A 13819-nucleotide genomic window follows, 5' to 3' on the forward strand; every position below is an offset into this window, starting at 1 on the left:
GGGGGCCTCTCCAGCATCGCCTTAAGGGTGCTGGAGTTGTAGAGTGCCGTGGAGGAGAGGGCTCGCCAAGCTGCCCTCTGAAAGCCGTTCTAGGCAAGCGGTTTCGGTAAACAGAAGAAAGGGACCTGTATCTCCAAGACTCCAGTAATATCTTGTGATTTATTTTTTCATCTCTAGTTAATAATCGCCTTTGTTCCTAATCGTGTGTTCTCTTTCATTAAAACAGCGTCCTCCCCCTCCCGGCCCCGCACCGGTGGAACATAGACCAGCCATGCTTTTCCAACCAATTATTTAGTGCTTGCACCCTGCTCAAACGTTTCAGGTGATTCATCAGGTGCCTTTGGTGTCAAGCTCCTTTTCTAGTTACTCTCTCCTTTCCCTTTCTTGCTTGCCCCTCATTGTTCTGAGGATAAAGTCCAAACTCCTACCCTAGCTGCCTCATTGACTTGTCCCTTAAGAGGTGTTAATGAATGTTAACACCTCTTAACTACTGTTGCCAAGGAAACCTTTCCACCCCTACTCCAACAGCTGGCCAAATCCTATTCCTTGTAATGGGGTTGCTTACTTCCTCCAGAGTCTTTCTTAACCACATCACCATGGACTCAGTATTAGGGTGGGTGCAAGAAACAATGTTCCCGGGTGGCTCTGTTGGTAAAGAATCTGCTGGCAATGCAGGAGACCACCTGCAAGGCAGGTGACCTGGGTTCTGTCCCTGGGTGGGGAAGGTCCCCTGGAGAAGGAAATGGCAACCTACTCCAGTATTCTTGCCTGGAGAATCCCCATGAACAGAGGAGCCTCGCAGGCTATATAGTCCATGGGGTCGCAACAGTTGGACACAACTTAGTGAGTAAACCACCACTATCAAGAAACAAGTGACGCGACAGTTCTGCAAAAATGCCTTCGTCTTCACATGTGTTCTGTGTCCAAATTTCCTCTTTATATACTAACTCCAGGACTTCCCTGATAGCTCAGTTGGTTAACAAGCCACCTGCAATGCAGGAGACCCTGGTTTGATTCCTGGGTTGGGAAAATCTGCTGATGAAGGGATAGGCTACCCACTCCAGTATTCTTGGGCTTCCCTTGTGGCTCAGCTGGTAAAGAATCCACCTGCAATGTGGGAGACCTGAGTTCAATCCCTGGGTTGGGAAGGTCCCTGGGAGAAGGGAAAGGCCCACTCTAGTATTCTGGCTTGGAAAATTCCATGGATAGTCCATGGAGTTGCAAAGAGTTGGACACAGCTGAGTGACTTTCACTTTCACCAATCATGTTAGATTAGGACCCACTCTAATGATCTCATCTTTTATTATTATCATTATTATTAACTTGGGTAAATTTATTTAATATATTATTAACACAAATATAACATGCATATAACACAGCAAGGAATTGAGTCCTCAGGCCCTCGTAATCTCCCAGTTCTTGCTCTTTCCAGTTGGTCCCCTAACCATCCATGAGAGACAAGAGAAGGTTTTGATTAAAGTCAGATATTTTAAGTCAGGAACCCACATAACCTCTCTTTTGGTTTAGTTGTGGTTGCAAAAGATAAGATACGATTTTAGCATTGTCAGTGAAAGTCCCTGGTTTCCAGACTGCCTGGAACTAGAATTTAAGATCCTGCCAAGGGATTCCCCGGTGGCTCAGATGGTAAAGAATCTGACTGCAATGCAGGAGACCCGGGTCCGATCCCTGGATGGGGAAGATCCCCTAGTGAAGAGAATGGCTACCCACTCCAGTATTCTTACCTGGAGAATTCCTTGGACAGAGGAACAAAGAGTCAGACATGACTGAGTGACTAACACAACTACAATTACTTCTTAAGCTTTCTGGACTTAGCATCAGCCACTCCACCCCACAGTTTTCCAATCCTTTGTGCCCTTCATGCTGTTCTCTGGCAGCCACCCCTTGGTTTTTCAATGCCTTAACTTCAATGGGACCTCCACTGTGCTGGGTGACCTTCACACAAGCAACCACAAGCGACATTGTGCCTGTCTTAATACAACTTGAATTTTAACTGCCCTTAGATCCAACCAGACAATCAATCTCAAATTCAATCCCATCCCCTGAAGCTATGTGGCTGTTGTTTACCCCATCAATTTCGGTACTTCTCAGGATTCTTGATTACATGCAAGAGAAATAAATTTTGTTTAATTTCTTTTACCCCAGTCTCTGCCTTCTTCTTCACATGTGTTCTCTCTGTGTCCAAATTTTCTCCTTTTCTACTGACTCCAGTCATAGTGGATTAGGACCCACTCTATTGACCTCATCTTTGATTATTAAACTTTGGTAAATTTAAGCAGAAAAAGAATGTATTAAAAGGTACTTTATGTAGCTCACAAAATCCTCAGGAGCTCTGGAGGAGTTTGGAAGCTAAGAAAGAAGAATGACACCCAAGATAATGCTGCAGAACTGGTTCTGTAGGAGTACTGTTGCTGCCACCCCAGGCTCTTACGTGGTAGCTCACCACAGACCTCCCCAGTGCTGGACATTGGAAATGGTCTCTATCAACTAGGAACGAAGATAATGCAAATGACAGAAAACTTGGCTAATAATGGGTTAAACATAAATGCTTATTTTTCTCATCTATCTAGAAGTTAATAGCTGCAAACGTGGAATCAACTCTAAAAAATCTGCCAGGAATACTGGTTCTTTCAGTCTGCTCTACTACCCTTAGCTTATTGGCTTTAATCTTCAGAGTTGTTCCCTCCTGGTTGCAAGATGGCTGCTGCAGGCCTAGATATTGCATATACATTCAAGGTAGAAATTGAGAGAAGACAGAAAGGGTGATTCCTATATCAAGAAGGCAAAAGTTTTCCAGAAATCTCAAGACAAAGCTCCATCTATATCTCCCCAGTCAGAAGTGTGCCATACAGCCATCCAGAGAGAAGAAAAGAAGTTAGGAGTGCATGCCCAGCCTGGATGAGGCTTAGAAAAAGGTTGGTAAAGGGTGTTAGGGGAGTGAATCCCTCTCTAGAATAGAGGATGTAGTTCATGCTGCTTTGAATCAAGAGCTTCCAGTTCGAAGTCTGGGGCAGATCCATTTGATTGACTGAGCCTAGACCACGTGCCCACATCCCAGCAGCTATAGTGGCTAGGAACATGAGAATGTAGCATCTTCTGCTTCCATGGTGGGTGCTTCTACTTCCGAGAGTAGGAAACTCCCCAGTGTAGCAAGGGAGTGCAGATGCTGGGGGTACAAACTGGTGGCAGATAATTTCCTATACAGCTCTAGATTCCCCCAGTTGATTATACATGTGTGCATGCTCAGTGACTCAGTCGTGTCCAGCTCTTTGTGACCCCATGGACTGTAGCCTGCCAGGCTCCTCTGTCCATGGGATTTTCTAGGCCAGAATACTCCAGTGGGTTGCCATTTCCTACTCCAGGGGATCTTCCTGACCCAGAGATTGAACCCACATCTCTTGTGTCTCCTGTACTGGCAGGCAGGTTCTTTCTACTGTACCACCTGGGAAACACTAGATGATTATATGCACATAGTTAAAAGTTTAGATGTAACTTTTTGGAAAAGGAATATAACATTTGCATGAAATTATCTCTTTTAAATTATCTGCCAGCTATCCTCAGAAATTCCTTTTTTTTTTTAAATTGTGGGGTGTTTTTTTTTCTTTAATTTCTTAGCCATGCCCCATGGCATGCAAGATCTTGGTTCCCTGATCAGGAATTTTACCTGTACCCCCTGCAGTGGAAGCTTGAAGTCTTAAGCACTGGGCTGCCAGAGAAGTCCCTCAGAAATTCTTTTAAATATTTAAAGGGTGAGAAGAAGGCAGGCCAAAGAAAGAATTTCTGTTTTGCCTCTTGGCTGGTCAATGAGATCCAACTATTACCGGGCATCTCTCCCAGCTCTGAACTTCCTGTCCTGACTGAGTGCCCAGGTAGCCAGGACCCCCAGCTGTGCAGCTGCCTGGGGCCTAGTGACCCGAGCAAGCCCGGCCTCAGACCTTTGTCACACCTCCAGCCAGGCTCCACACCAGGTTGAACGTGTCTGTCTGTGTTCCACTTCAGAGAACTAGAATTTCCAAGGTGGTAAGTATTAACAGCTCAGTGTGCACGCTCGGTCACTGAGTCGTGTCTGACTCTGCGACCCCACGGACTGTAGCCCATCAGGCTCCGCTGTCCATGGGATTTCCCAGGCAAGAATTCTGGAGTGGGTTGCCATTTCCTCTAGAGTAGCTTATGTCAATAAATAAATCTTTGCTGGCATTTTCCTGGGAAAGAGCACTCCTCGGTACTGCTGATTCCAGCTAGAGAAATGTATGATAGTTAGAAACAACAGAACTAACCACAGCCTGCTCAATCTAGGGCACAATGACAGACACCTAGAAGGGACATACTAAACAGGAACTGGGTCAAGTAAAGAGGGCACACCCCCTGCACAATGGACACTAGGCTTATTTGTATCCATAGATATAAATTGTTAGATGAAACTGCTCAGCCATTACAGCAGCCACAGAATTATTGCTTTTCTACATTTTTAAAATTCAACCCCTGAAAACTTTGTGTCATGTGGCTTTCAGCCTTCAGATTCCACTCCTAACAAGACTGGCTTTATTGGTTTGGTCTGGTATTTGCTCTAAGTGACATGTCCTGCTTTGCCAAATGTAAAGTGATTTTTTTTTTTTAAATGACAACCCCTTCATTTCTATGATTAACACAACACATAGTTAGGTATGTTTGATTAATTACTGAATGAGCAATGAATTTGCTGGCAGTAGTTTGCTCAGCAATTCAGGACAAAGTAAACATCACTTGTGAGGTTTTTTTTTTTTTGATCTAAATTGCAATCAAACTTTGAAAGCTAAGGGTGTCAAAGGTTTCAGGAATGCTAAGAGAGTCAAGGGGTGAGATAGCAAAAGCGATAAGGGTTTTGCAAGCTGATTCTCGTGGGAAAGTTTTGTTTCAACAAATACGTCTCATGTTTTATGAAATATGATTCACTTATCTACTTTTCTCAATCTCATGTTTGTAATTCCTAAATGTAAAGACCATGAAACATAGCAGAGTTTTAAAACAACTTTATCGGATCATAAAATTCACCCATTTCAAGTGCACAACTCAATGATTTTTAGTAACTTCACCTCGTGGGGCAACTATCATCATAAATCTATGTTGAACTGTTTCATCCCCACCCCCAATAATAAGCATAACAGATTTTAATTCGGCCAGGTATGGGATTATTTATAGCAAAGTCTAAATCCAAGGCAATCCTTAACCACTGTCTAAGCAAACAGGCAGATGATACAGCCCTCCTAGTGTCGCTCAGAAGTACTCTTTTAATGATTCAATAATCTCATTAAAACTTTGGCATTAAGTAGACCTGAGGTAGAAAGGGAACTTAGTATAAACTGACGCCAGTGGTAATCAGGAGCATGCAATATTGCTTATTTGCTTGAAAACAGAATGGAATGTTTCCTTCCAGCAAATCCCAGAAGCGTGTTCACCTCATACTCTGCTCCAGGGAAGGTACTGTCAGAGGTTTCCTCAGATTTCTATGGGGAAAACTAGATCCAGTTCTTTCCAGAAGTTTTGTGTTTTTTTTAATTGTTTATTATTTCATTTTGTCCATGCAACATATGGGATCTTATTAATAGTTTCCCAACCAGGACTTGAACCTGAGCTCCTGCATTGGAAGCAAGAAGTCTTAACCACTGGACCACCAGGAAAGTCCTTTCTAGGGATTCCTGGAAAGGCATGGTGCTGGCTAATGTTCTGTGATCTTATAAGCCCTTTCGTCTCCAGAAATAGCACTTCAGGTAGCTTGACTCGAAGAGAACAAGGATTCTACCCGTGGAACTTCATTCTGTCTCAAGGTCTGAGAATGGCCACATCTTATTTTCAGGGGTGTCTGTACTGCAGGAAAATGATCTGTTATGATGGCACCATCGGTCTCCCTGTCATACATATGGTCAGCCCCCAAGAGGGGTTGGAGTTTCTAGGTCCAGTGAACTATGGAGATAGACTGGCTGATACCCCAAGGGCAGAACCAAAAGGATGAAGGATAAATCTCTTGAAAATCCTTCTGGATTTCCCTGATGGTCCAGTGGTTAGGAATCCAGGGTTCCATCCCTGGTCTGGGAAGATCCCATATGCCATGGGGCAACTAAGCCCATGCGTCACAGCTACTGAGTCTGTGCTATACAGCCTGTGAGCTGCAATTACTGAGCACATGTACCCTAAAGCCCGTGCCCCACAACAAGAGAAGCCACTACAGCGAGAAGCCCGAGCACTGCAACTAGAGAGCAACTCGAGCGCAGCAAGGAAGAATCGCTGCTGCTAAGTCGCGTCAGTCGTGTCCGACTCTGTGCGACCCCATAGACGGCAGCCCACCAGGCTCCCCCATCCCCGGGACGCTCCAGGCAAGAATTCTGGAGTGGGCTGCCATTTCCTTCTCCAATGCATGAAAGTGAAAATCGAAAGTGAAGTCACTCAGTCGTGTCCGACCCCTAGCCACTCCATGGACTGCAGCCCACCAGGCTCCTCCGTTCATGGAATTTTCCAGGCAAGAGTACTGGAGTGGGGTGCCATTGCCTTCTCTGAAGACTAGTGCAGCCAAAAAATAAATAAATGTTCATCTTAAAAAAATAAAAAACTATTAAGATTTTTCTTAAAAAAAAAAATCCTTCTGAGAAGGCAGTTCAAGAGGTTGAACTACATCCAATTTCTGTGAGTCCTGAAGTTTCTTTACTGTTAGAGATCTTCTTTAGGAAAAGAACAACAAAACTACAAATACAAAACTGGGTACTAAAGTGAATTATTTATTTAGAATAACACATCACATTTAAGAAGCCTAACAGTCCCACGAACACCATAAAATCCAGAAGAATCGTAAGTATTTTCACTTATCTGAAGCATCTCTAAATACCCTTTCCTTACATTTTTTTGGTCTTCATACTCCTCTTCATATAACAGTGATTCTGTAATATAATTTTCTGTAGAGAAATAGAATTCTCTTTCTATAATAGACAGAGAGAATTCTTTTCTCTAGCCCAGTTGATAAAACACTGCTTTTATTATTGAAGTTCAGGAGAGTTTCAGCCACACAACTCGTTATTGTTAGTCATGGGGATTTTTAGGATTGTTGTCAGTTTGGGAAAACCTCAATGAGCTTTTTCCTTTGTTTTTGAGCTTTCTTTTTTAAATTAGTTAATTTATTGGCTGTGCTGGGTCTTCCCAGCTGTGAGGGCAGGGCCTTTTCTCGTTGTGGTGAGCAACAGCTAGTCTCTGGTTGTGGTGCATGGGAATTTCACCGCAGCGGCTTCTCTTATTGAGAGGCACGTGCTGTAGAAGCACAGGGCTTCAGTAGCTGTGGCTCCCAGGCTCTAGAGCATAGGCTTAATAGTCGTGGTCCACGGGCTTAGTTCGGGAGATGGTGGGGGGCAGAGAAGCCTGGCATGCTGCAGTCCATGGGTTTGCAAAGAGTCAGACATGACTGGGCAACTGGACAACAACAGCAACAAAGGGCTTAGCTGCCCCCAAGGTATGTGGGAATTTCCTGGTCCAGGGATCAAACCCATGCCTCCAGCATTGGCAGGCGGATTCTCAATGAGATTTTTTCACTTGTGATCTGTAGCTTTCAGGGCATCTCAAGTTTTCTAGTGTGGTGATACATCTTAGGGAGTCTTGGAGTTGGTGGCAGTCCTTACCCAGTGTGCTATGAAGTCCAGGTCATGGTGTATTGAGTTTTGAGGTCCCTCCGTATTTCAGGCCAGTCAGCTGAAAGTGAAAACAAAAGTCTCCCTAAGGAAAAATGCCTGCCAGCTCCTGGAGCCCAGACTCGCCACATCCAGAGCCTCATTTGCAGTTTTTCTCGGTGAGACAGGGCATAGAGATTGCTTTGTGCTTACAAAGGGAAGAATGAGTTCTCTGCCTGCAGAGCCAGGATGCTGCCCCCCACATCCTCTGGTCCTCCATCGGGAGACCAGGGAAAAGGGAGGAAGAGGATGCAAAGAAAGCAGTCCCGGTATGAAGGCCGGGCTCTGGGGGTCCGGGCAGGGGCTGGCAGTATCTCAGAGATGCCCTGGTATTGGCCCAACACTTCTATAGTAGATAGAGAATTTAAACTTGACCCAAGAGAACCCAGAAGCAGATCCTTTGCAAGGTGCTTGCCCATTGTGCTCTCGAACTGTGAAAACAGCCCCTGGGACAATAATCTCAACCTTTGTATCTTGTCTTGGACCGAGAATAAGGAAACTAACTGTATTAGTTTGTAAGGGCTGACATAACAAGATACCACAATCTGGAGGCTTAAATGACAGAAGTTTATTACTCAGTTCTGGAGGCTGGACAGTCCAAGCTCAAGGTGCCAGCATGGTGGGGTTCTGCTGAGGCTCTCTTCCTGGTTTGCGTGTGACCGTCTTCTCCCTGTCCTCATGTGGCCGAGAGACAGTGAGTTCTCTGGTCTTTTCTTGTAAGGGTGCTAACCTCATCATGAGGGCCCCATCCTCATGACCTCACCTAACCCTAATTATCTCCCAAAGGTCCCGCATCCAAATATCATCACCTTGGGGGTTAGGGCTTCCATGTGTGAATTTTAGGAAAGGGGGAGACACAGTTAGGTTCTTAGTAGCACCAACTAAAGGGAGGGAATGGAAAAACCTGGAAAAAAGTTCAGGTGAGTTGGGGAGAAGCAGAGTCATAGGTATTGAGAGGCAGCTTGGGGACCAATGTGTGGGTGAACGGCTGCTCCCCTCTACTCACAGTGACAGCTCAAAGCCACACCGTAGCCACAACAGACTCAGCCTGACCAACAAGTGCTGCCTCAGCACGTCCAGGACCCAGGAACACTGCCAGCCTTCTGCTTTGACAAGCCCAACAACCAAGCTGCAGAGCAATGAACACGGTGAGGCAGGGAGTAAAAACTGAAGGGGAAAGTGTTAGTTGACGAGGGGTGTCTGACTCTTCGCAGCCCCATGGACTGTAGCCCACCGGGTTCCTCTGTCCATGGAATTCTCCAGACAAGAATACTGGAGTGGGTAGCCATCCCCTTCTCCAGGGGATCTTCCCAACCCAGGGGACAAACCTGGGTCTCCTGCATTGCAGGCTGACTCTTTACCATCTCAGGCACAAGGGGGGCCTGGTGCAGGGAGAGCCCCCCACCAGCTCAGGGCATGCAGCCTGAGCCCCTCCGAGCAGTGAGCTGAGTAGGTGGCTGTGGAGATGTGAGGCCCCTGAAGAGGAGGCAGGCCATGGGCACCCCTGGTGCCAAGCTGTTGGGGCAAGAAAGGGGTTGCTCTGGCCTCTGTTCATGATGGATACCTGTGCCTCATGGATTGACTGAAATTTTTTTTGGCCGTGCATGTGGAATCTTAATTCCCCTCACCCCCTGCATTGGAAGCACAGAGTCTTAAACACTGGGCCACCAGGAAAGGCCCACCTCATTGATTTAAACACAGCCTTGCTGATAACCATGGTTCTTCTTGTCCAGACTAAGTGATTAGCCTCATAGGACTGTTGTGAACATGAAACAAGATAATGCATGGGAGCACTTAGCCCCGGATCTGGAAGAGCCCACCCACTGGGAATGGTGAGAGGTGTCAATGCTGAATGTCAGTTCAGCCGTGTGGTGGACAGGGACCGCCTTTAGCTTAGGATGTGGGAGTGCACCGGCTTGTCGGTCTCCTCTTATCTGGTTCCCTATTGTAACAAAAGTGACTCAGCTGGAAGTTCCCTGGTGGTCTAGTGGGTAAGACTCTGTGCTTCCCATGCAGAGGGAGTGGGTTTGATCTCTGATTGGGGAACTAGGTTCCTGCGTGCTGCACAACGTGGCCAAAGGGAAAAAAAAGTGACTCAGCTACAGGTGGCCCCGAGATGAACAGGCGCTTGGGAGCTGTGTCATCCCCCAGCTCCAGGACCAAGAGTCACGAGGGCAGGATGGAAGGAGAAGGAAGTGTCTAGAGTTAGGGAGGGCTCAGGAAACAAGGAGTATGAACAGAAAGAGAAACGTTTAGTGAGCAGCTGAGTAGAAGGGTCAGGTATCACAGGTCATGACAGCTGTAATGGTGGACAACAGGCAGGTTTGGGATTATCTCAAGGAGGCTTGGACAGAGGAGCCCAGAAAACTACAGTCTATAGGGTCACTAAGAGTTGGACACTACTGAAGTGATTTAGCACGCATGAATGCATGAGGAGGTCAGAACATGAGGAGATGGGGATGGGGAGAGCCAGGGATAGAATTAAATAGGCTCGAGGAAAACCAAACCAACCAAGCAACCACAAACAGTTTTAAGGTGTTCAAATAAAACATTTTCATGCCTAGTATTTCAGTCATTCCTAAGCATGTCCCCATTAATTTATAACATGGTTCTCTCTGGCTAATGAGTGATGAAAGGCTCGAGAGGTTAAGGGGCTTCCCTAAAGGCATACAGCATACTGAGGGCAAAGCCAGCCCAGAAAGCCCCGTGTCTAACTCTGAGCTACCACCCAAGGCAGCCCAGAGAGCACGAGAATGGCCCACACCTTCCAGTCTGGGGTGAGACCACAGTCGCTTCCGTGGGCTGCCTGGCCACAGCACCAGCCTTTGGAGCTGGTGACTTTATGAACCGTAACATCCTCTGTCTTTTAATGAGTAGCCAGGAGCTGAACTCCGGTCAGCTTACAGAGGGTAGAAAGCCCAGGCCAGCAGACAGGCAGCTCAGATCCACTCCAGTACGAGCTGCCCAGTGACTGCTCTGCAAAAAGGCATCGTAGCCATGAACTTCTTTACAGGCTTGTTTTGGGTCCCACATGACTCTTTAATAGCAGTCACGTGAGAGACAGTCATCTGAGAGACCCGATGCTGGTCCAGGGCTGCTGTCTGTGAGCTCAACCAGACTCAGGGGAGTGAGCAACAAACCACCAGGGACACAGGAGAGTGTGCACAGATGTCTCCACAGTTGTTGATGCAACACAACACAAGCTGGGCCTCAAGGAGCCCAAGACAGATGAGCTTAGAAGGCCCTGTGACACGTGGAGGCCAATAGAGGGAAGCTCAGCTGCTGGTGGAGAATCCGAGCCATGTCCCTGGAGGGGGTGGCTGGGTGGGTGTCAGCAGGCACTGCACAGTGAGGGTGGCTCTTCTGGTGGAAGGCCTGTCTGGGGTCCCAGGGGTAAGAGAAGCCCCCAGATCCTGGAGCATCGTTGCACCACCAGGGCCACAGGGAGAGGGAGGCTGGCCAGCAGCTGCTGAATGAGGACCTTATTCTGCAGAGATGTATTTGTCAGGATGCTCTGCAAACATATCCCGGTGGCTCAGTTGGTAAAGGACCTGCCTGCAAATGCAGGAGAGGGAAGAGACAAGGGTTCAATCCCTGGGCTGGAAAGATCCTCTGGAGAAGGAAATGGCAACCCACTTTAGTATTCTTGCCTGGAGAATCACATGGACAGAGGAGCATGGCGGACTACAGTCCATGGGGTCACAATGAGTCGGACATGACTGTGCACACCATGTTTGCAAACTTAGACACCATCTTGATTCACTTAAGCACAAAGAAGTGAATCAAGCGGTCAAAGCTCAGGGCAGGCAGAGGTGGGTTGAACCCCTCAGGGGGGTTGGGTGAAGGCAGAGCTCCAGACAGGCATCTACTGTGTCTCCTCTTTTGGGGTCAGCTTCTCAGGCAGGGCAGTGGCTGCCACCTCTCTGCACACACACCTTCAAGGAGCTGGCCAGGAGGGTGAAATAACCACACATCCACCAAGACAAAAACAGCCGTTTAATTTATTAGAGACGTGGTCACTAACAGGCTTTCTTCCTGCCTGCCTTTCTGGTCCTTTCAGGGTAATTCAACTTCTGCTACAGGATCTATAAAATGCTGTTTTGAGACTATTTCATTAGGTTTCCAGCAGTGGGAAATTCCAGCTACTGGAAACACCCAAGGCCCGTATAAGCGTTTTTTCTTTTCCTTTTCTTAATTCGAGACTCTGGCTGTAGAATAAACAGCAGAGCTTACTGTTGCTGGATGTCTGATTTCCTCAAGCGCTTCTGAGGCAAACATTACAGGACAAGAGATGACCGGCAGTGTCCTTCCCCAGGCACAGCTGAGAAATCTTGGGGCAGCGTTGAGCAGTCCACCCTGGGGTACACATTCCTCCTGCCCCCCTTCTGGGTGGGAACACCCTCACAGACGCCTGGCGTACCTTTATGTCCTTGTGATGGCAGGCACCTGCCTCTAAAAGCTAACCACAGGTCTTCTCTATTTTAATATGTTTGGGAAATGAAGGGCTAAAATGGGCGTCTTCATTTGCACAGGCTTCCGTCACCAAGTCCCACAGAGTTGGTAGCTTAAACAATAGAATTTCCTTGTCCCATAGTTCTAGAGGCTGGAAGTCCCAGATCAAGGTGTCAGTAGGGTTGGTATTTTTCTAAGGTCTTTCTCCTTGGTTTTTCAACAGTCATCTTCTCCCCATATCTCCATATCTTCTTCCATATCTCCACATGGTCTTCCCTCTGAGTGTCTGTGTCCTAATCTCCTCTTCTTATAAGGACACCAGTCAGATTGGATAACTTAATGACCTCCTTTTACCATAATTACCTAAGGACCAAATCTCCAAACACAGTTGCTTTCTGGGGCATGAGGGTGGTGAGGGCCGCAACATCTGAACTTCAGAGGGACAGAATTCAACCCATGATGCAGAATTAATAGGTCATCTGAGGTGAGTGGTGAGTAGGATGTAGGATTAATAATAATTTCTAGTGATCCCAGGGTTTCGTCTTTGTGCCAGACTCTGTTCTAAGACCTTGACATGATGTCACACATTTTATCCTTGTAACAACCAAAGAGTTGAGATGTTCCCCCAAAACTACTTACCTCCATTAAAAAGATAATAAAGTAAAAAGCTGAAGGAAACAAAGGTCCAGATGTTGGGGTTAGTCTTGGATGGGAGCAGGAAAGATATAGGCAGCTGGGACAGTCTGAATTCAGCATGAGCATCCCCTCATCTTTAATGCATATCATGAAGTCAAGTTCCTTCTTGTTCAATTTCTTGTTACAGTTGTGTGTAGTTGTTCAGTCGTGTCCAACTCTTTGAGACCCCCATGGACTAGCCTACCAGGGTCTTCTGTCCATGGGATTTCCCAGGCAAGAGCACTGGAGTGGGTTGCTACTTTCTTCTGCAGGGAATCTTCCTGATCCAGGAATCAAACCCTCATCTCCTGCATTAGTGGAGATTCTTTACCTGCTAAGCCATCAGGGAAGCCCACTAGTGTCACCTAGGAAACTACTTTTGTTATAATACCCATTAGTTAATCAAATTCATCAACAGATATTGGTTGCAGACTCACTCAGTACTGGACCCAGAGTAAGGTAGTTGGAAAATGGCAAGTGTAAGACATGCTCCTTCGAGGGAAAATCATTTCAGGTTTTTGTTTGCATGTGGATAAAGATGCTCTGGAATGTGACAAGAGGGATACATGGTAGAGCTAGCTGTAGGGGAACTGGGTGGGGACAGAAGATTCAAGGCAGATTGCCACTTTACATCCTTTTGTATGACTATGTATCTGTATGGACTATTCATAAAATGAAGGTTTAAAAAAAAGAGTGAAATAGGAGCTCAGGGAATTCCCTGGCAGTCCAGTGCTTTCACTGCTGTGGCCCAGGTTAAATCCTTGGTTGGGGAACTAAGATCCCACAGCTGAGCATGGCACAGCCAAAAAAAAAAAGAAAAAAATTATTCCACTATCTTCACCAAAGAATATGTAGGCCCAGACCTGTTATCCTTGCTTTGTAAGTAAAACACTGAGGCCAGGAGAGGGTGCAGACACGCCGACTCAGCCAGGGGCTCACTGACCCTAAACCGGGGGACAGTTCTCTGATTCCTCTTCACTACACACATG

The sequence above is a fragment of the Oryx dammah genome, unplaced genomic scaffold, assembly GCF_014754425.2.
Source record: "Oryx dammah isolate SB20612 unplaced genomic scaffold, SCBI_Odam_1.1 HiC_scaffold_6, whole genome shotgun sequence".
NCBI lineage: Eukaryota > Metazoa > Chordata > Mammalia > Artiodactyla > Bovidae > Oryx > Oryx dammah.